Here is a 20623-nt window from a genome sequence, read left to right as displayed (position 1 = left end):
TGAAAATAAATAATTTAGGAGGCAAATTCCTAAAAGACTACAATGGTGAAGCTAATTGCAATCATAAACTGGGCCTTACAGAACATGCTGAGTGTCTGTGAAAATTTCCCCTACCTGTTTTATTTGCTCAGGCTTCAGGTGGACCAAAAGACATTCATTGTGAAAGTCTCCATGACTAATTTTTTCTTAATCAAATCAGGAATGTAAATTTCCTTTCCTAATATCCCAGGGCCACAGGCCATGATTTCATTATAGAAAGGACTGTGGATATATGAGGGCATTTTAAAATCTGGGCCAAATGAGATTTTAAGACATTAAGAGCTAGTAAGAATTTGTGTTATGTTTAACTGCACGTTACAGAAAAACCAAATCTTTAAGATGTGAGAACATAAATAGTTGATTGCTACTAGTTAATTATAGCCTAGCCCATCAGATTGAACAAAAATCATATCTCTAGAGACTGCTCTTTGTATAATTGTTAACATTTGGAGGAACAAGGGACTGCTTAAAGAAGCTGGAATTTATACAGCCTCTATGTTTATGAAAATTAAGCGTACATTTTTGCATATAACTTCATGAACATACCCCGAAGAGGTTCCATAGATGTCAGTTAAGAATCCACAAAAACTTGAAAAAGGAACCAGAGATATGACACACCATGACCATAATGAAAAAAGTAAGTCTGACAACACCAAATGTTGACTAGGATGTGGAAAAACTGGAATTCTCATCCACTTGGAGAAACTCACAATTTCTTAAAAAGTTAAACATATATCTGCACTGTAACCCACTCCTGGGCAAATCCATTCCTGGGCATTTACCCAAAAGAATTTAAAACATGTGCCCATACAAAGTCTTGTACAATGCTATCCTTACCCTAATTCTTAACAGCAAAAAAACAGAAACAATCCAAATAGTCATCAGCAGGAGTATGGATAAGTAAATTCTGGTATATTCATGCAATGGAATCCTATACCAAAAAATAAAAAATAAAAAAAAAATTAAAGAACATACTACTTATATCCACAACAATATGGCTAAATTTCAAAACCAAGATGCCGGGAGTAATTTAGAAGACTACGAGGGAAACTAGTACGACATAAACAAATAAATATTAGAGTCTATTTATTGAAGGCTTACTACCATAAGCTTATAAGGGAATAGTACCTTTATTTTACTGATGTGGAATTGAGGCTCAGAGAGGTTAAGTAACTTGCCCAAGGTCACAAAACAAGTAAGCGTAGAAGCCAAGATTTAAACACAAGATAGTTTGAAGCCTAATCAATGTCAAACTATCCCCACCCCACCAGCTTCTTATGGTGCTAGAGCTTGGACTCTGCAAACCACATTTTGGGTTGTCCAGCTGCTCACTGTTAGGCAATGCCAACTGGGGATGCTGACAGAGGGAGAAAGAATGTGCTTTTTCCTGTTTGCTTCCTGTCTCTCTAAACATCACCCCAGAAATGCCTCTTTACCCCAATATTAGCAGGTTCTTCTTATAGGCTGATCCAATTTGTAGTTTCTCTGACACTTGTAAAACTAGCCTCAGTGATACCTGTACAAGCCAGACTGTGCCTCCACAGAAGTCTGGGTCCCGGGCCCCAGGACCATCTTCTGAATTTCCAAATTTTAATAATTCTAATCTCTTCCATCTGTTTCCCCCAAATCTATGGTTTGTGGTTACATTCTGCAATTGCTACTTCCCTGATACCTCAGTGTTCTCTTTTTATTTTTTCAATTATGTAATTAACAATTCTTTAAATTAAATTCCCTCAGTTCACATAACTGGTGTGATGTCTGTCTTCTACCATCCATTTTTGCTCTCCACTCCCCACTCATGTCCTCCATTTGCCTCCATAGGTGAAATGAGTGGGACTGTCACTCCCCCTTACACACATCCTGATTAGGTTAACTTTAGTTGTATTTGGGACCTGGGATCCTAGGAAGGAAACAAGTTTATTTAACTAGGGACCTGTAGACCTTTTTGGTCAAGCTCAGACAGAGTATTCATAATTTGATATATATTATTGTTCATGAACTTTATTGAAGTATATTTTGTGAAAAGTAAACTGCATTCCTTCAAAAGATACAATGTGATGTATTTTGACATATGTATACACCTGGGAAACCATTGACACAGTCAAGATACGGAACATTTCTTTCACCTCCAGGGTTTTCTCGTGCCCTTTTGCAGTCCTGGATGCCAGACAAACAACCACTGACGTGCTTTCTGTCACTATCAATTTGTCTGCATTTTCTTTACCCTTATGAGGCTTTCCTTCTAACAGGGAGGCAGACAATAAACAAGATAAAACAGTAGTATGCTATACAGTAATAAGTAGGGCATAGAGGAAAGTGATAACATTCTGAATGTATTTTGAACATAGAAGCAAAGGAATTTACTTCTGGATCCAATGCTGAAGAGAGAAGGAATGTACGAAGTCAAGAAGGACACCAAGTTTTGTGGCCTGAGCAACTGGAAGAACAGAGTTGCCATTATATGGGGTGGGGAAAGTTGCAGAAGGTGCTGGATGAGCTTATTTTGTGGCACATTACTTTTTTGATGCCATTAGACATCTAGGAGGAAATGTCAGGTATATACAGTTAAATATACAAGTTCAGGAAAGAGGTGCAGAGTACAGATATATAGTTGAAAGCCATCAATGAATAAACAGTATTCAGAGCCAAAAACTGGATGAGATCATCCATTCAAGGAGTGATTATAAACAAAGAATATATAAACGTTGCTCTGCTCATAGGGTTATTGTTGGTGATATGTGTGTGTGTGGTGAGGTTTAGCTAGATTAATACTAAGAGTTTTATTTATTGAGTGCTTAGTATGAGCTAGATGCTGTGCTAAGAGCTTTATATCCCTTAACTCATTTACTTTTCTTATAAGTGAATTATTTTCTCCATTAAGATGATGATACTGAGTTTATATTTGTCCAACATCATAAAATTAGTAAGTGATAAAACTAGGATTTAAACACAGAACCCATGTTCTTAACCTATATATTTCATCTCATATAATCTAATATAAAAATCTAATGGCTTTTGGTCATTCTAATACATGATAAGCACTTAATTAAATGCTCCTCCCCCCATTACATATCAGCTTTTGCTTTGGACCATAATCTGTTTGATCATGACTTTGAAATCATGAGTTTCAAATGGGCATGCTAATCATAACGACTCTTCTACTCAATTAATAGCTCCATTATGAGGGCCAAGCGAGGTAACGTCTAAAGAAGTGGATGGATCATAGATGGCTCCTTACTTGTTAGAAAGCATTATTGTACCCCTTTCAAATGAGCCTGTTTTGTGAATATGATAGAATCAGATCAAATGAGTTCTGCTCATAAAATGTATACTCCAGTTGCACAGAAGTTTGCACTTTAGAGAAATGCTATTCTTTGTGTGAGATGTTTGACTTTGACTTGGGACTAATGTTTCAACAACTGGCTGCTCAGAAACTGGAACATAAACTGAACTAGATGCAGAACAGAAAACAGAAAATTTCCACAATGGCAATTTTTTTTAAAGTCAAGGTTTAGAATTTTTTTCAGTTACCCTATTAGAATGTCTTAACATTCAATTATCTTTTAAGTTTATGAACTACTATAAACGCATTTTAGTTGCATAAGAAGTATTTCCTTCCCTTTTCTTTGATTTTAATATTAAGAAATGCTTCTATGCACAGTACATTCCCAAAGCTGAAGGGAATTTGATCCAGTATCTAATACCAGGTCTGTGCTTTTTAAGGAGTAAATAAACAAAGTGTGGAGTTTGAAGTCAGAAGACCAGCATTAAGTTCTGACACACTCTCTGAACCTTAACCTGGAAAGATTCTCAAATGTTCAGCCTAAAATAATGTTTTCTTCTCTTCATAGTATCTGCCCACAGATAAGCAGGGTGTAAGACTCAGGCAGGAAACCTCTCTGGCCTTGGCTTACTTCACTGACCACCAATCATCAGAGTTTTTTTAGGAACTTTTCACTCAAAAATATACAAGATGGAAAATACAGCACTACAATCAGCTAAACATCCACTGACCCCTAATTATATGGTAATCTCTGTACCCTATCTCCAGGAAGGAGATAAAAAAAATAAATAAAAGTTGTGGCCACAATCTATGATAAAAAAAAAAAAAACCACACATAGGTAAATGAAAAATAATTTTAAACCATTATAAACAAAATTAGAACAAAAGTAAATAATATGGGAACGATCGTGATTTTTTTTGTGTAAAAGAAACTCAAAGTGAAAAAATGTATTATACGGGAAGAGTTCAGAGGTTGATTAGAGGTAGCTGTATCCATTTGTGTCATTTTCTTTCCTACCAGAGAATTCATGTTCTGCAACCACAGATATTGGATGATCTTTGATAGACATTCCACTGTTCTGTGACCCAGTTTCCTAATATATCAAACAGAAAAGCCTCCTCCTCATATCATATAATTCACAGGGTGATAGTTGGAAAACACTGAGAAATATCTCATTGTAATATTGCATATATATTTAAGATAAAATGAAGATAAATTAAATTACATGTCACACTTACATCTATGATAATTAAAAGATGATACAGTGAGGCAATTTATCTTTGCAGCCTAAACTTAAGGTAGATAAAAATAAAAATCTTATGACAAGATAGACCCACACAGAATATGAATGAAGCTTACAGGTTTTTAAATATTTCAGTCAGCATGTTTAATGTATCAGGAGTGGGATGTTGAGAAATAAATCACTAAAGTGTTTCTAGCAAGCAAATAAAGGTTTTTGTTTTTGTTTTTTGTTTTTGTTTTTGTTTTGAGAATTAAGTTTTTAAAAGAGTGAGTACAAACTAATTAACTCAGTTGCTGCCCGGAGCATCCACACCATTTATTTTCCTTGGGTTAAGTGGGCAGCAGAAATTTCCTTGGTCAATTTCTAATTGAAAGAAATAGAAGGAATTCTTCCATCTAATGCAGCCCATAAGAAGGGACCCAGAAAATGTTTGTTGAATAAATGAATCAGTAAATGAACAAATCAATCAATTGTTAAAAACAGACATTTATCTGCTGAAAATGATCCTGCTCTTTTGGGAAGACATGATCTGTAATTATTACTATATTTGTCAACTATTTTTCTGTTCTAAAATTGATGTTACAGTATTCTAGAAAATCACTTCAAAGTACTTACCTGAAGGGCAAGTCATCAAACAGAACTTGGGGATATAAGCAAGCTTAAGACCTGTCAATATTCTGTTTTACCTTTAAGCTGAGAACTCTAGAAATTCCTGACAAGAAACAGGAATTTCCCATGAGGTTTCATAAGTAGCTTCAGCTAAAACAGAATGAGATAAGAAGTCTATCTGGAGGCAGCTAAGAAACAACAGGAAAGTGACAGGGCCCTAGGGATAAGAGGTCACCATTAAAGTCCCCTCAAACGAATAGACTTACACCCACAGGTGAAAAGATAAATAGAAACAGACCTGACAGCCTGCTGGTGAATGTGTTTCAGACTGGCTTGATAGGATGGAAAGAAATGGACAGAGATGAGGATAGGACTTCCAGGAGTCACCTCCATCTATAGTTCAAGGAAGAGTAAGGAAAGACTACACCACTCAGCTGAAGCTCAAGGCAGCTCTGTGTGCGGAGTAGAAAGTTCTGTTACAACTGAACTCAGAGGGGCCAGCGGAATTTAAAGAGGAAATTTAGGGCAGGCCAGGGCCAGAGAATGCAGCTCCAAGATCTAAATCCAAGGTAGGTTCGTACTAAAAGTTTGTTAGGGGTTTAAAATGTTACCCAATAGGCCAGACATAGTGGTAGCCTAGAGTGGAGGGAAGCCTTGGATAGACTCCAAAACCCAAAAGCTTGACAGCTCCCCTCAGAACCCTCAAATAAACTTCAAATTCAACATATCAGAAACGATATGTCAAGATTGTTTCCTGAAAACCAGCTTTTCACCTTTTATTGCTCCCTAATTCAGCAAATGGCATGCTCATTCTTCCAATCTCCTAGTTCAAAAAGTTAGGTCTCATCCCTACTCCCCTTTCCCCCACCCTCTATATCCAATTCTTCTTAAATCTGATCATTTCTCTTCATCTCTCCCATCATGCTAGTTGAAGCTATTCTCATTGTTTGTGTGGATTTATAAGTAGCCTACTAACAAATATCGCCTGAACCACTTTTGTCCCCTATAACTTGTTCTCCACCTGCAGCCAGACTGGGCATCTTTTCAAAATGCAAATCTGATCATGTCATACTGCTGGTCAAAGACTTCTCACTGCTTTTGTGATAAAGAGGGGACTCCTTTAAGACTACAAAGCCCAGAATGCTCTGGCTCCTGCATACCTCTCTAGCCACTTCCAGTTCCACACTGCCCACAGCAATCTGTCCTGGCCTTTCTGTCCTTTAAAGCCCTTTGCTCTCAGTAAAATCCATCTTGCCAAAGGGCCTTTTCATCTAGTAAATCCATCCTTTCAAACTAGCTCGAACAGCTTCTCCTCAGGGAAGCATTTCCTGACTTCCCTTGCCAGATTAAGTCTCTCATTTCTGGATTCTCCTTATCCCAAAAATCTCTCCCGCATAGCTCTTCTCACAGTTGCAATTATACGTTGATTCATACAATTTGTTTTTTTGCTATTACTATTCTCCTTAGATTCTCTAAGTTCCACGAGTGCAAGGTGGTCTGTTTCCTCACCACTGGACCTTGAGCTCTCAGAAAATAGCAAACAGGCCAACATTGTTGAAAACTAAAAGACTGATTGCACAGAGACGAAAACCAGAAAGATTCAGGGGCCATCTGAGTGTCTGTCTTTCTGTTTCTGGTCTCTTTCACGTGTGACTTATAGGAATAATTTAAAATACAGTTTTTTTTTTTTTTTTTTGGTCACAAAGTGCTCCCCTGCCCCAGGAATTCTTTGGTGTCTCTCTGTTCCGTGCCTGAACGCTGCCACCTGTCGGGACATCTTCAATGGCTATGAGTGTGTATGCCTGGCAGAATACAAAGGTGCAAGAATGGACAGCTGACCAACACCGAAGAATGGCCCCAAAACCATTGTCTATAATAGTAATGCGTGACTATTAAATAGAAATTGTTATGAATGGGAAGGGAATTCTTTTTTAAATAAATGATGCTAGAAAAATTGGGTTGCTAAACAGAAAAAAAATAAATGTTCTTACACTTCTAAATAAATTCTTTATGAATTAAAACACACACACACACACACAATGCCATAATGACACAGGGTGAGGTCCCTGGTTATAATTCCATCAAGGGAAAAGGCTATGAGCACTGTCAATCAGAATCTTTAGGTCTCTTTAATACAATAAGAATTTTTTTCGATAATGTAAGTGCAATTTTAATGGCAGCTCAGTTTTGAAATGTGTAGAGTATAAAAATAGTGAAATCTAGGGCAATAGGAAAATAGTCTCATAATAGTATTTATCATTATAGGCTAGGAATGAAAAAGATATTTTTAAAGACCTTTTAGTGATGTAATCTAAAAGAATCATTATTAGAAAAAGAATTTTAAATCAAATGTAATATCTACATGTATTTTCTGATAGAGAAGAAATTCTTTCAAAGGTTTTCATATTAACGACTCATAAAAGATTGAACAAGCGAGGACTCACATGTTCTGGTTGCTTTAATTTACTTCTACCTATACATTTCAGACCAAAACTCTCCACTTCTATCAAAGTTCTAAGATTTAATGTATTATTTTCAAATAATCCACAATTAATATTTATAATACGTTTTCATACTACTTTGGTTCTGAAGCCAATGTTTATTTGTTGAATGAAGTCAGTTCTTGTTAAGTGTTTATAAAAATTTTCAAAAGGTTTTGTTTTAAAGCATCAAATCTAATGAAAAATAAACATGCTTTTAGGCCTGAGCTGCAGTGGTGCATTAAAGAAGTGACTACTTAGGCTACCGTGGCCACTACCCGGCACTGAGTGGGTGCTAGGGCCCTGGAGTCTGGGGACCGAGAGCCTGGCTGATTTGGGGGAGCACAAGCCAACTCAGAGCCTTCATACTTCATACAGTCTCATCTACCATTTTCTTTCTTTTAAAGGTATATGGCTAAGACCTGGTCACCATTTGCACCTTACCCAGGATTCTAGTTTTCTCATGGTGAATTCTCAATGGATCGGACTCTTGGTTGCTGCCAACTCCTGGGATACTACTATCAGAGGGGTTTGGAAGGCAGAATTTTCATCTTTTAAAGGGGAGGAGTTTTTTTGCTGTTGAAACTGATAGCTGTTGTCTTTGCCATGCTTCTCTTTTGTGAATTTTTAATCTACTACTTAGTCACTAGTAATTGGCCTAAGGTGAAAAATCCAGCCTGTGAGGGTGAACGAGAAACTCTTGAACCTGTGCTGAAAGCCATATTTTTGGCTGACAGCCACTTGCCTGGGGAAGTAAGAGGTCACTGGCTAGATGGATTGCAAAGAATGGCAAATGGAGAGAGCTTTCTAGATGGCCCTGTGGTTGTCTGCCAGAGTTGTCTTCATTCTGGGGGACGTCTTTGGTGAAGGGAAGTTGAGTTTCTCGGGGCCCGGGCAGATGATGTGGAGTGGTTCCAGAAAATGTTCAGACACCTGCGTCACGTGCGGCTGCAGATAGCTGCTGGCAACCATAACACTGGCCTCCACTATCAGATGAACACATTCAAAATAAAATGATTTGAGAAAGTTTTCTGCCCCAAAAGGCTGTTTTCATAGAAAGGAATTCCGTGATAGTCAACAGCATTGCACTGCAATGGGATGACTGCAGCATTTGCTCTGAAGAAGCTAGACTCATCAAAATTTCTCACAAATTGAATTGCTCCCAAGACGAACATCGCTCCAGACACTGTTGGGGTGGGCAGCCACTGCCAGCATCAGCCCCAGCTCTTCTGCAGCATTTTCCACTTTCCTGGAGAAATGACATTAACTGTTCTGGGGACAGTGGAGGCACCTCCAGAAGAAATGGGGCATCCCCTTTAAGGAGCGATATGATGTGCTTTCCCTCAAGGCCTCATAAAAGCTGCTGTGGTGGCTCCAACCGTGCCTGGTCCTGAGTGGCCAAACACTGTGCCTGCGAGGTGCTCCATGGGGCAGGGATCCCCAAGCTCAGCGTGCCGTCTTTCAGTTGGGGGAACAGAAACAACTCCAGTTCCATCATGGGCAGCATGACACCCACAGAGTACGCCCTAGCCAAGTGCTACCTTTCCTTCGAGGACACGGTTCTGATCACATACTGCAAAGCATCTGGGTTCCTTGTGGTCCTCATACTGGTTCACTTCAGGCTTCTACCCTCACCTTTTCTTTTTGGTTGGCAGCTACTCAAAGAATTTAAGACTGTGAAGAGAAATAGACTTTTTGCATTTAGTAATAAATATCAAAGCCAAAGAAACTGAACTTCAGGCAATGATCATGTGAGATGAGACCAAAGTAGGCTGTCTCTATACACGTGGTAGAAACTCTAAATCTTTGATGCAAAATTACTACAGAATAGTTGATTGTATTCAGACTATAAAAATGGAATGTCTGTTTTCTCATTTTATCAAATCTATGTATATATACATAATCAAAAATTGTATCTGTACAATATGTAAATGCTATTAATGTCATCACTTGCATGCACTAGACAGTCCTTCCTTCTCCAGATGGACAAAGCAGTCCTGGAGCACATTTGGGATTAGGTGTACACAGACCAAACATTGGGTTTGCTTTTGTCCTACTCTGAAGTCATTCTCAAACTCCTATATATTATAAAATTGTACACTGAAATGTACAGATGCTACAAGAAGAAATAAATTGTTTACACAGACTTTTGTTCTTCTGTGCTAAATTAATGGAATCAGATTTTTAGATAAGTATAATTTTCTCTCCAGCAGACCAAGTTGTTAAATCTGAATTTTAAGGCCTATGATCAAAAGAAGCTTGACAAATATACTAAGAAGAGGTTTTGGGTATTTAAGAATAAATGTCTTAATAATTTTAAACCAAAAAAAATTGTATTATTTTTGTATTTTTTTTTCTTAAGAGCCTGGCACTTCAATCAAACTTTTAAATAGGAAGTTTAGTTACAGGGGAGTTGTTGAGTAATAATGCATGTAACACTATACAACTTAATTTTTTGTGGATGTGGGGTGTATATCTTCAGTTTTTCTTTTGTTTTATTTTGAAAGTGCAATGAAAACTGAAAGTAATTTCTATTTTATACGTCTCAGTTCAACTGAGAGTTTTATGAAATGGTTAAGGATGTGAAGAGCAGGAATTCAGTGACAATAAGATAAAATATGTGTTGCACTGATTGTCTATAAAGTTGTCATCCTTTCTTTCATAGACAAGTAGTAGTATTTAAAATTGTTGTTTATAAAGGATTATAAAATGCTGACTGTATTATAGAGTAATCTTTAAAATACCCAACAAAGGCTAAAAGACTAAAAAGAAATTAATGAAGTAATATAGGCTAGGATGTTACTTCCCTGGTTTGCATTGTTGAAGTATAACTTCGGACATCATTACAGATTACCTTTGACCTAAGGAAACTACCCTCAAAGCTGTGACTGTGGACAGAATAGGAAATGTCCTTGCTACAGTGATTCTTGAGTTCTAGATATACTGTGCCATAAGCCAAGGCTGCATTTACAAATCTTTCAAGTTTGAGAAATAGCCATATACTTTAACTTTATATTTCAAATAGAAGTTTCATAATGATTCTTCAAAAGCCACCTTTGATTCTCCTAGGCAGACACAAATGCTGGTTCTCATTTGTCTTTTTCATCTTTTTTGTTTATGATGGAACCTGTTGTCAAGTAAGTGGTTCAAAAGCTTTGACAGTGAGGATAGTTGACCTATTCCCACCCAGGGAACTTGAAAAGTCTTTAAAAGCAGAATAATTGAGAAACATATTGTTTGGAGAGAAAAAATATCCTTGGCTCCCTGAAAGAAGCTTGCGACGTTAGTATGGCATTGTTTGTAAGATGTAGATGATTAATTTGTATCGTGTGTGTGTGTGTGTGTGTGTGTGTGTGTACACACACATATATATGTTTATATTTATCAAGTAGTTTTAAAAGTACAATCTGATAAAATGTTCTAAATTCTAAAAAACAAACAAACAAAAACAAAAAAGCAATGTGCTTTACAGGCAAAAGACACTCATGTACATAAATATACAAATATACAAAGCCTCACAGTTTCAATGAATCATTAATAAGACTAACATAACTCATTTATTGAGTTCTTACTGTGCCAGCTCTGTCGTGAACACTTTGTGATAATTATCTCCTACTACCCACTACAACTTTGTAAAACAGGCTATATTTCTGTTCCTGTTTTATCATCCTTTTTATAATTCTGACAAAATTCTAAGGTTTAAAATGGTTAAACAAATTACTCAAGGTCATAGCCATTAAGAGTAATAACCTTGGTTAAATAAAACATTAGTCTGAAAGGGAACAAATAATACATGAACAAACTAAATTGCTGATTGTTGACTGATTTTAGAAGAGTTGCAGAGGGTTTGGCTTTCTCATACACACTTATTATAGGTGACCTAAAATACCAAGGACTGAAAGAAGTAAATGACTACAGAACAAACAAGATGCTGATTAATACATCATCCTTTCCATCCTAAATAAAGATTTCCATTTATCTCACTCATATAATTATAATTCAAAAGCTCAAAAAATAACCCTGTAGAAAATATCAATTAGTAGTTTGCTGTGAATAAATGTTGACTTGGTCTCTGATTAATGTTCTGGAAATAGAGTTGGTTCCAGTGCAGTGGTCTTTCCCAGTTGCTGAATTTCAAGGAGCACAATTTAACATTCTACAAAAACAGACATATCATCAGGAAATTGGATGATAGTCACTACTCTGAATGATCATTGTCATCCTATTTGTGTTTCTACTTCTCACCAGAGTTTTAGTTAAATTCTTAAAAAGTCTCATGTTTGAAAGTTTTGTCTTTCCTGATTTAACAGGAAGCCCTGTTCGGGGGGCAAAATTTGCAAAGCAATTACCATAGAGAGGTCACATTATTTCAGTCTTTGTCAGGAACCATCTCTATCCTTGTAGAATATATGTGTTCTTATTCCACTATACTCCTCTGTGCCAGCAAGACCTTTGATGCTGTTCTTGATCCAGTCAACATTATACTTTTAAGTATCATACAGCATATTGCCAAAAAATAATTCTGCGGTATATACTCTACTAAACTGAGACACATGTCAAGTTAATATCAAAGCTACACTGGCAAAGCACTAGAATTTTAGAATAGTCTGCATTTCTTCATCTCATCATTAGCTAAGCAGTCATATTTTTGATCTTCTAATTCTTTTGGGGGGAGTTGTGATATATACTTCAAAATCCCCTGAGTGCTATTAGAATATTTCTCTCTTGACCTAGAAAGGGGGAACTATAATAAATTTCCTGCTGACTTAACTCCCAAAAAAGAACTATTTGGTAAATTCAGTTTTTTAACATCTCTATTTCCATTTTTATTAAGAAAAATGTGACCAAAAAAGCAAATATCAAGTTTTACCTTTGCTTAGTGCTTCTACAGATGGAACTCATTCTTAGCATTAGGTCTTAGAGGGATCTATGAACCAGGTACCAGAAATTGAAGTGTAAATGTCCAGCCCTCTGCCATTCACTCTTTCAACCTGCAAAGGAACTTATAGATTCCCTGTAACCACAGCCAAGACTATTCACTTTTGAAATGGGCTCACAGTCAAAAGCCTACACCAACTCATTTATATCAGCTGCACAAATAGTCATTGGTCCAAGTTTTCAAAAAACAAAAATAGACACTTAAGTCAATAAAATGTAAACAGTAACTGCCAGTATAGCACTGTAATTTATTCTGTGAGAATCTAATTAGAATACTTTAATGTTCTGTAGGAAAATGTGATGAGAAATAAATGGGTAATTTAGCTAAGCTAGGCTCACTGAGTCAAATATATTGACTGAACTTTTAAAATCCTGTATTCAATATCTTCCCAATTAATTTTCGGAAAGAGTCACAAAAAGCTTCAGATTATCTATCTTCCAATATGTCTATCTGGACGCTTAAGTGTGGAGGAAACACATTTTCAGGAGAAGTAACTAAAGTCATAGCATTTAGTTTGGTCCTTTTCATTGGCAATTATTAGAACTATATTTTGTCCAAACAACAGTCCATATAACTTAAAATAAATCTAGATAATAACAAGCTTTCCACACAGCCTATAGAAAGGAATTTATTCCACAAAGTTCAGTGGATTGGTCTCATTTGTCATGCTCTGCAGTAGTTAACAAGAGTGTAGACAGCATGTTTATCACCATAACACTAGAATGGTTTTTTAAAAAAAATTCATCATTTCAACAACTTACTTAGTTTGCTATAACAAAGCACTGGCTTAAAATGCAGCAGTGAGCTTCCTTTCTGATTTAAAAGCTGTATGTATCTCTGACAGTTCTGAGCAGTGCTTTTTATGGCTTTGTTTACCTTGTTCTAAAATGAAATGACAATTCATTTTTCACAAATAAGCTGAAGAGTCGTTACAGCAGATATTTTTTCCTTTGAAGTAAATTTAAAAGAGGTTTTCAGATGTATACATTTTCTCTTAAGTATCAAATGGAAAATACCTCCAAAAGTTTTGCCTTCCGACATCTGGTAGAAAGCCTTGTAAAGCAGGATCTACTCTATAAGCAAATGACAAACTGTGAGCGTCATAATTTGCACCTCTTTTAAAGACACAATTTTCCACATTCTAGAGTTTGGTAGCTTCTTTCCTGTTATACTGGAAACACAATAAAATCATTGCTTTTGAACAAGAAAGCGTGTTGGTTCTTGGACTAATGCATTTTATGCTAAAAAATACAAATTCTGAAGTGTCCTATTTTTCATTTAAAGGTAGCTCTGTTTTTTAAAATTTACTTATTAACTAACTTCTTTTACTCAATGTAGAGCTATATAAAACTGCAAAGTAGAAAACAAGACACTTCAGGTCTGGTCTAGGAGCTAGCACTGATATTTAGGAAATACCAGTTTTTGAGAAAATACTGAAACTCTTTGAGCCTCAGTTCTCACAACAATAAAACTAGACAAGATAACCTTACAATCTTCCATGTCTACAACTCTATGAGTCTATGATTCCATAATCTAAAGGAGGCAATTTGATATAAGCAAGATGGTTTGAATCCATAAGGAAAAGTAGTAAATTCTGGTATTACCTACCAAGGAGAGTAACTGCCCATGGTTATGTGTCAGAAAGCACAGCTGTGTCTGATAGCGAAAGGTGTCTTGAGAATGTATCCTCTTCATTAAGGCTTTTCTTTCTTCTTCAATTTCCTAAGGTATTACACACAATGGCAATTGAATCTGCTTCCAATGATCTATCTTTTCTTTCAAGAAACTGTTGATCTTAAATATAATGAATTTACTTTTATCATTAAAGTGAAATGATGCATGCATTTTTATTACATTTTTATCTTCTATGAATATGTGAAAAGAAAACAGGTCTGTCCCAGCACGTAACATATAAACTAAAATATCTTATAGGCTACAATATTTTGCAATTAACTATCCTATACTATCATCCAGGAGTCACATAAATTTTTATCCATAGATGTATAGTATTTTATTATTATCTGTATTTTATACATGAGGAAACAGGCCGAGGATAAGCATGGGATCTATTCATGAATATACAGTATCTCTGAGCAGATCAAAAATGAAATATACAAATGGCCAATAAGCACATAATAAATGTGTTCCACATTATTAATCATTAGGGAAATATCAGTTAAAATGCCAATGAGATACCACTATAGATCCGGTGCAAAACACTAGGCACTATGGTGAAGTTAGCTGATATTTTCACTAAAGTTCTGTTCAGCATTTAAATTTTATAACCATTTTTATGTCATAAATGCAGGTCAATTATGCTCTCTTTCGATACATATTATCCTCATGACTTTTAACCTTTATATCTTGTGTTTATTGTTCCTACTTGGTATTTCACATAGTCGAGGTTTTCCTGTAAGCGAACTACACGGAAGTAGTAGCTACATATTTGATTTTTATTAACAATACATATAATGTCAGAACCTACTTCAGTGTGAATCAACCCTGTAAAACTTTCATGAAATTGGTTCTATTTAGTCCCCGGATGCAAGGGGTTGGGATGGTAGTGGAGGTGAGGGAGGAAAGAGCTACCATTGACTTAGCAAGGGATCATGCCAGACAAAGCTAGCAACTACGGTGACACCAAATATCATTCTTATGGCCTGTCTATAATGCACATATTACCAACTCCATTTTACTATTAAGGGGAAAAAAGGCCTAACAGAAAAAAAGCAGGTTCAGAGAGGTAAAGTAACTTGCCAAAAGTCACGCTGCTGACAGAGCTGGTATTTGAACTCTGATATGTCTCACTGCCTCCTTTTTTCCTTTCCGCTAATCCAAAGCTTTGGAAAGTCTCAGAAATTAACTGGAAAGGATCAGTGCTAGAGAGTGGAATATGGTGATAATGTAGCTCCAACATTCTGGGCGATATTGTTGTGACTCTAAAACTGCACAGAGATGAAAAAGATGTCATGAAAATCTAAAATCCTGGAATATTGCTTGGCCATAAAAAAGAATAAAATCTTACCATTTGTTACAAGATGGATGGACCTGGAAGGTATTATGCTAAGTGAAATAAGTCAAATAAAGAAAAACATGATCTCACTTACATTTGGAATCTACAGAACAAAACAAACAAACAAACAAACAGACTCATAGGTCCAGAAAACAAACTGATGGTTGCCGAATGGGAGAGGGGTAGGAAGGCTGGGTGAAAAAGGTGAAGGAATTAAAAAGTACATTTTGGTAGTTATGAAATAGTCGAGGAGATGAAAAGTACAGCATAGGGAATACAGTCAATAATATTTCAATAACTGTATGCTGTTAGATGGGTACTAGACTAATTGGGGAGATCACTTCATAAAGTATGTAACTGTCTAACCACTATGCTGTACACTTGAAACTAATATAAAATAATCCTGAATGTCAACTGTAATTAAAAAATATAAAAATTTTTTAAATGAAAAAAAGTAAAAATATAAAAATAAAATCCTTTAAAGAAAAAGTGAACAATTCTAAATAATAAACAGTACATACAGGAGAAAGAGAAAGAATAGTTTTTAAATGGAGCTGAAGTTTCTTTTTAGGTGATATTTTTAAACTACTCCCAAGGGAAATTATGGGTAAACACCAAGGATCAAAATTAACCTGTAGAAGGCAGAAGGCGAGGCAAGAGTGGTGGACCCGAATCTCTGGAAACTTCGTAATGATTGGGAATTGTGTAAATTTACATAAACTGGCCTTGTGAAAAAGTAGTGAGACACAATAATAATTGCCAGACTTGAAGACTAAATGGTGTGAGAAAGAAAAGGGACTGTGGCTACCTTCAATGGGAATGATTAGAAGATGGACTTTCACCAGGTACAATTTAAATTACAAATGAAGTACAATTGACTAAAGGTAATGTGAAAATGAACAGAGAGGAGAAGTTCAAGGGAAGGAGGGTGGATTTAAATGTCACTTGTATGCAGATGACCTCATGAATGAAGATGGGGCCACTCAAAACCCAAGCACACTGAAAGAAAAGCCAAAGACACAGTTTTGGGGAGACTCCCTGAGTCCAACAGAAGTGGAGAAAAGTTAATTATAGGTAATAAAAAGTGATTAAGCAAACTACTCCCTAATTGCTACACCCTGTAATTCTGTGCTACCAACTAATGCTTTGTCAAGACTAAAATCCTATTCTATTCTAGTTAGGTTTTTTGCATGATGATAAATAACTTTCCTCCATTTTCAGGGTAGCATTTTTGTGGATATTGTTTTGTTCTGGTTTGGTTCAATTTGATTTATGAGTCTGCTGTCATCTGAAAAACTGATTATTGAAAACAACTCAGATGTTGCTAAGGCGTCTGGAATTTTCTGCCTTTTGATGTCAGAATCTAACAGACCATCTTTGTGGAAAGGTTTGATTGGTTCAAAATGGAAAAGTCACAAAAGAAGTCAAGAGACACCAATTTTTAGGACTGTGGTGATGTGTGCTTAAGGATATAGATATGCCAGTATTTTTTTCTGTCACGGAGAGCCTGAGTCTTGGACTGTCAATCAAAATAGGCTTCAAAGACTTAAATACATATATCTGTCAGGTTTGCCAAATTTTCTTTAGGGTCACCCTACTGAGTTACTTAGAAAAGAGAATTTAGCTAAATTAAGTAGTGTGTTTTCTGGATCCCTGAGGAACAAAACATAATGAATTATAACACTTTTAGTTTACTCGTTTGGCTTTCTACAACTGCTATGAAGTGAACTATCTCCATTTTCAAATGAAACTTAAGTGCAGGAAGTCAAATAACTAACACAAAATCTTGCTAGGATCCAAGCAATAGAAGTCATATAACAACTTGGTCCTTGTCCCCTCCTCCAGGTCCCCTCTCTGCTAGAGCATCAGATTCAAACCAACAGAATGTGCCCACTTTGACCTGTGGCTATAGATGTCCTCTTTTTTCTTTTCTTTTTTTAAAGTAAATTTTCTTTATTAAAATAAGTAGACAGAGAAAAGTGTACAAATCTTAAGTGTAAAGCAGTTACTTTTTCCAGTTTTATTAAGAAATACTTGATATACATTACTGTATAAGTTTTAGGTATACAGTATGATGGTTTAATTTATAAATATTGTGAAATGATTAATCAGTTAATTTTTATAAAATGAATAAGTCATGTTACTACCTTCCAGATGAAAAAGTACATATCAAAGAATAGAACACTACCAGCACCCTACAAGCTCTCAGTCTCTTTCTTGCTAAAGGAAACTACTGACCTTTAACATCATAAATTACTTTTGCCTGCTTTGGAACATACTATAAATGACATCAGAAACATAAACTCAAAAATTTGGGTCTGCTTCTTTAGCTCCACATTGGTGAAATATAATTATGTTGTTGCTTACTGAAGTAATTTATTCATTTTCATAATTGTGTAGTATTTCATTGTGACTACACCACCATATATTTGTCCATTTTACTGTTGATGGGAACTTGAATAGTTGTAAATAACTATTTTTTTTTGGTAAATGTATGTATGCAATTTTTGGTAAATGTATGTACGTATTTCTGTAAGGATTATGGTAAATGTATGTATGCATTTCTGTAAGGATTATGCCTAAGACTAAAATAGCTGGGATATGTAACTTTAAGAGATATTATCCAACAACTTTCCAAAGTGCTTGTGTCAATTTATACTCTCTCAGTGTAGAAAAGTTCTAGTTGCTCCAAATCCTTGTCCTTATGACACTTGGAATTCTGTTTTTCATTTTATTTTGGTTGTTTGGATGAGTATGTTGTGGGATCACATTTTTCCAGGTTTATTAAGATATAATTGAAAAATAACATTGTGTAAATTTAGTACAAAATGATTCGACATACATATATATTGTGAAATGACTACCACAGTATGGTTAATTGACACATCTATCATCTTGTATAGGTATCATTTTGGGGTGTGTTGTGAGAAGAAAGATCTACTCTCTTAGCAAATTTCAAGTATACAATATTTTAACTTGTCACCATACTATACATTAGATCCTCAGAATTTATTCATCATATAACTGAAAATTTGTACACTTTGGCCAACATCTCCCCAACTCCCCCCATTTCTGATAACTATTGTTCTACTCTTTGCTTCTATAAATTTGACTTTTTCAGGATCCACATATAGGTGAGATCATGCAGTATTTGTCCTTGTCTGGCATATTTCACTTAGCATAATGCTTAGTCCATCCATGTTGTCACAAATGGCAGGATTTCGTTCTTTTTTAAAGCTAAATAATATCTCATCGTGTGTATACCACAGTTGCTTTATTCATCTGTCAACTGATATTTAGGTTGTTTCCATGTCTTGGCTATTGTGAAAAATGCTGCAGTAAACATAGGGTAAAGATATCTCTTCAAGATAGTGATTTCATTTCCTTCAAATATATACTCAGAAGTGAGATTGCCAGATCATACAGTAGTTCTATTTTTAAATTTTTGAGGCATCTCCATACTATTTTCCATAATAGCTGTACCAGTTTACATTTCAACAGTAGGGCAAAAGGGTTCTTTATACCTTTGCCAACATCTGTCATCTCTTGTCTTTTTGATAAGAGCCATTCTACCAGGTATGAGGTGAAATCTCATTGTGGTATTAATTTGTATTTCCCTGATAATTAGTGATGTTGAACACTATTTAATATACCTGTTGGCCATTTTTATGTCTTCTTTGGAAAAATGTTTACTCTTGTCCTTTGCCCATTTTTAATTGAATTATTTTTTGTCTTTTTGCTATTGAGTTGTACAAATGTCTTATATATTTTGGATATTAACCTCTTGTTAGATATATGGTTTGCAAATATTTTCCATAGGTTGCCTTTTCATTTTGTTGATTTTTTTTGTTTGTTTGTTGGTTGGTTGATTAGTTGGATTTTTTGCTATACAGAAGTTTTTTAATTTGATGTAATCCCACTTTTTTTTATTATTATTTTTGTTCTTTGTGCTTTTGCTGTCATATCCAAAAAAATCACTGTTAAGATCAACGTCAAGGAGTTTTTGCAATCATTGTCTTATTTTTTCTTAGTCTGGCTAAAGGTTTGTCAATTCTGTTTATCTTTCCAAAAAAATAAAAAACACCTTAGTTTTGTTGATTTTTCTATTGTTTCCCTATGCTATTTCATTTATTTCTTCTCCACTCTTTTTCTTTCTGTAGGTATCCTCTTCATGGTGTCTAGCAGGCCACAAACATGAGCAAGGGTGACATCTACTCAAAGATAGATGTGTTCCTAAATAATCTGAGTAAATATGCTAAAATCATGGTTTCATAGAATACATATTACAACGGCATTTGAATTGTTTTTATTCTGCACTTAGCATAAATGGTATTCTATATGCTAAGCTGAAACAATAACCACTTTGCCTAACATTGTTTCTTGAGAAAATATGCTTCAAATACTAAATACCAGATTATTAAATTAGTTATTCCGACACAACTCATTTATAGACTGAGGCTAAAACTCATACATAAAAATTCCTATCATTGTTATGACAAAATTAGTAAAAATTTTATAACCTTGAATAAATCTTATCTAAAAGGAAAACTGTTCCATGTTTTAAACTCTGAAAGTTAAAATCTACCATTTTCATCCATATATTACTTGTGAAGTGTTTTTCTCTCTCAGCTACAGATCTCAGCTAACTTTCTCCTCAGTGTCTGACTTAAGTTGGAAAAGGCATATCCTTTCTCACATTGATACAACAGTGAAGAAGACTTCATTCGTCCTCTGTGGGAGGTGATTAAAGGCTCCTTGCCTTCTTCCTGCCATGTGGATCATGAGCATGGGTAAGAAGTAATAGTCACTAATCACAGCGTGAAGTGGACACTGGCTACCAGACTTGGACTGGGTGGTCCCATAGAAAAAATTAAGGTTATATTCAACTTCACAAATGAACATGAGTGGGAGTGGAAGGAGGGGAGAGAATAGCTCTGAACTTGAGAAACAAAAGGACATTCCTCAGCAAGCAAGAAATAAATGGCTTCTTGCATCCCAGAGGCAGCTTCTGCTCCA

At 35.5% G+C, this 20623-nt stretch overlaps 1 protein-coding gene and 1 pseudogene across 7 annotated transcripts in view; one reads left to right on the top strand and one right to left on the bottom strand.

Moving 5' to 3' along the window:
- TMEM108 (transmembrane protein 108) overlaps window positions 1–20623 on the bottom strand; it is a 482840-nt gene that overhangs the window by 455638 nt on the left and 6579 nt on the right. For 4 of the 7 annotated variants that reach the window (XM_039837153.1, XM_039837148.1, XM_039837149.1 and 1 more), the window contains one exon: window positions 14203–14316. The exons of 1 other annotated variant lie outside the window; for it this stretch is intronic. The gene's annotated coding sequence lies outside the window, so the exon portion shown is untranslated. Of the gene's footprint in view, window positions 1–11042; window positions 13668–14198; window positions 14317–20623 lie in introns of those variants that run through there. 2 more of the 7 variants (XR_005647451.1, XM_039837152.1) reach the window with 2 other exon arrangements.
- Window positions 604–9388, top strand: LOC120581919 (metallophosphoesterase 1-like; annotated as a pseudogene).

Source organism: Pteropus medius, unplaced genomic scaffold (assembly GCF_902729225.1).
Source record: "Pteropus medius unplaced genomic scaffold, Ma_sr-lr_union100, whole genome shotgun sequence".
In the NCBI taxonomy this organism is placed as follows: domain Eukaryota; kingdom Metazoa; phylum Chordata; class Mammalia; order Chiroptera; family Pteropodidae; genus Pteropus; species Pteropus medius.
The sequence above is the reverse complement of the archived record's forward strand: the minus strand, read 5'-3'. Positions and strand labels throughout refer to the sequence as shown.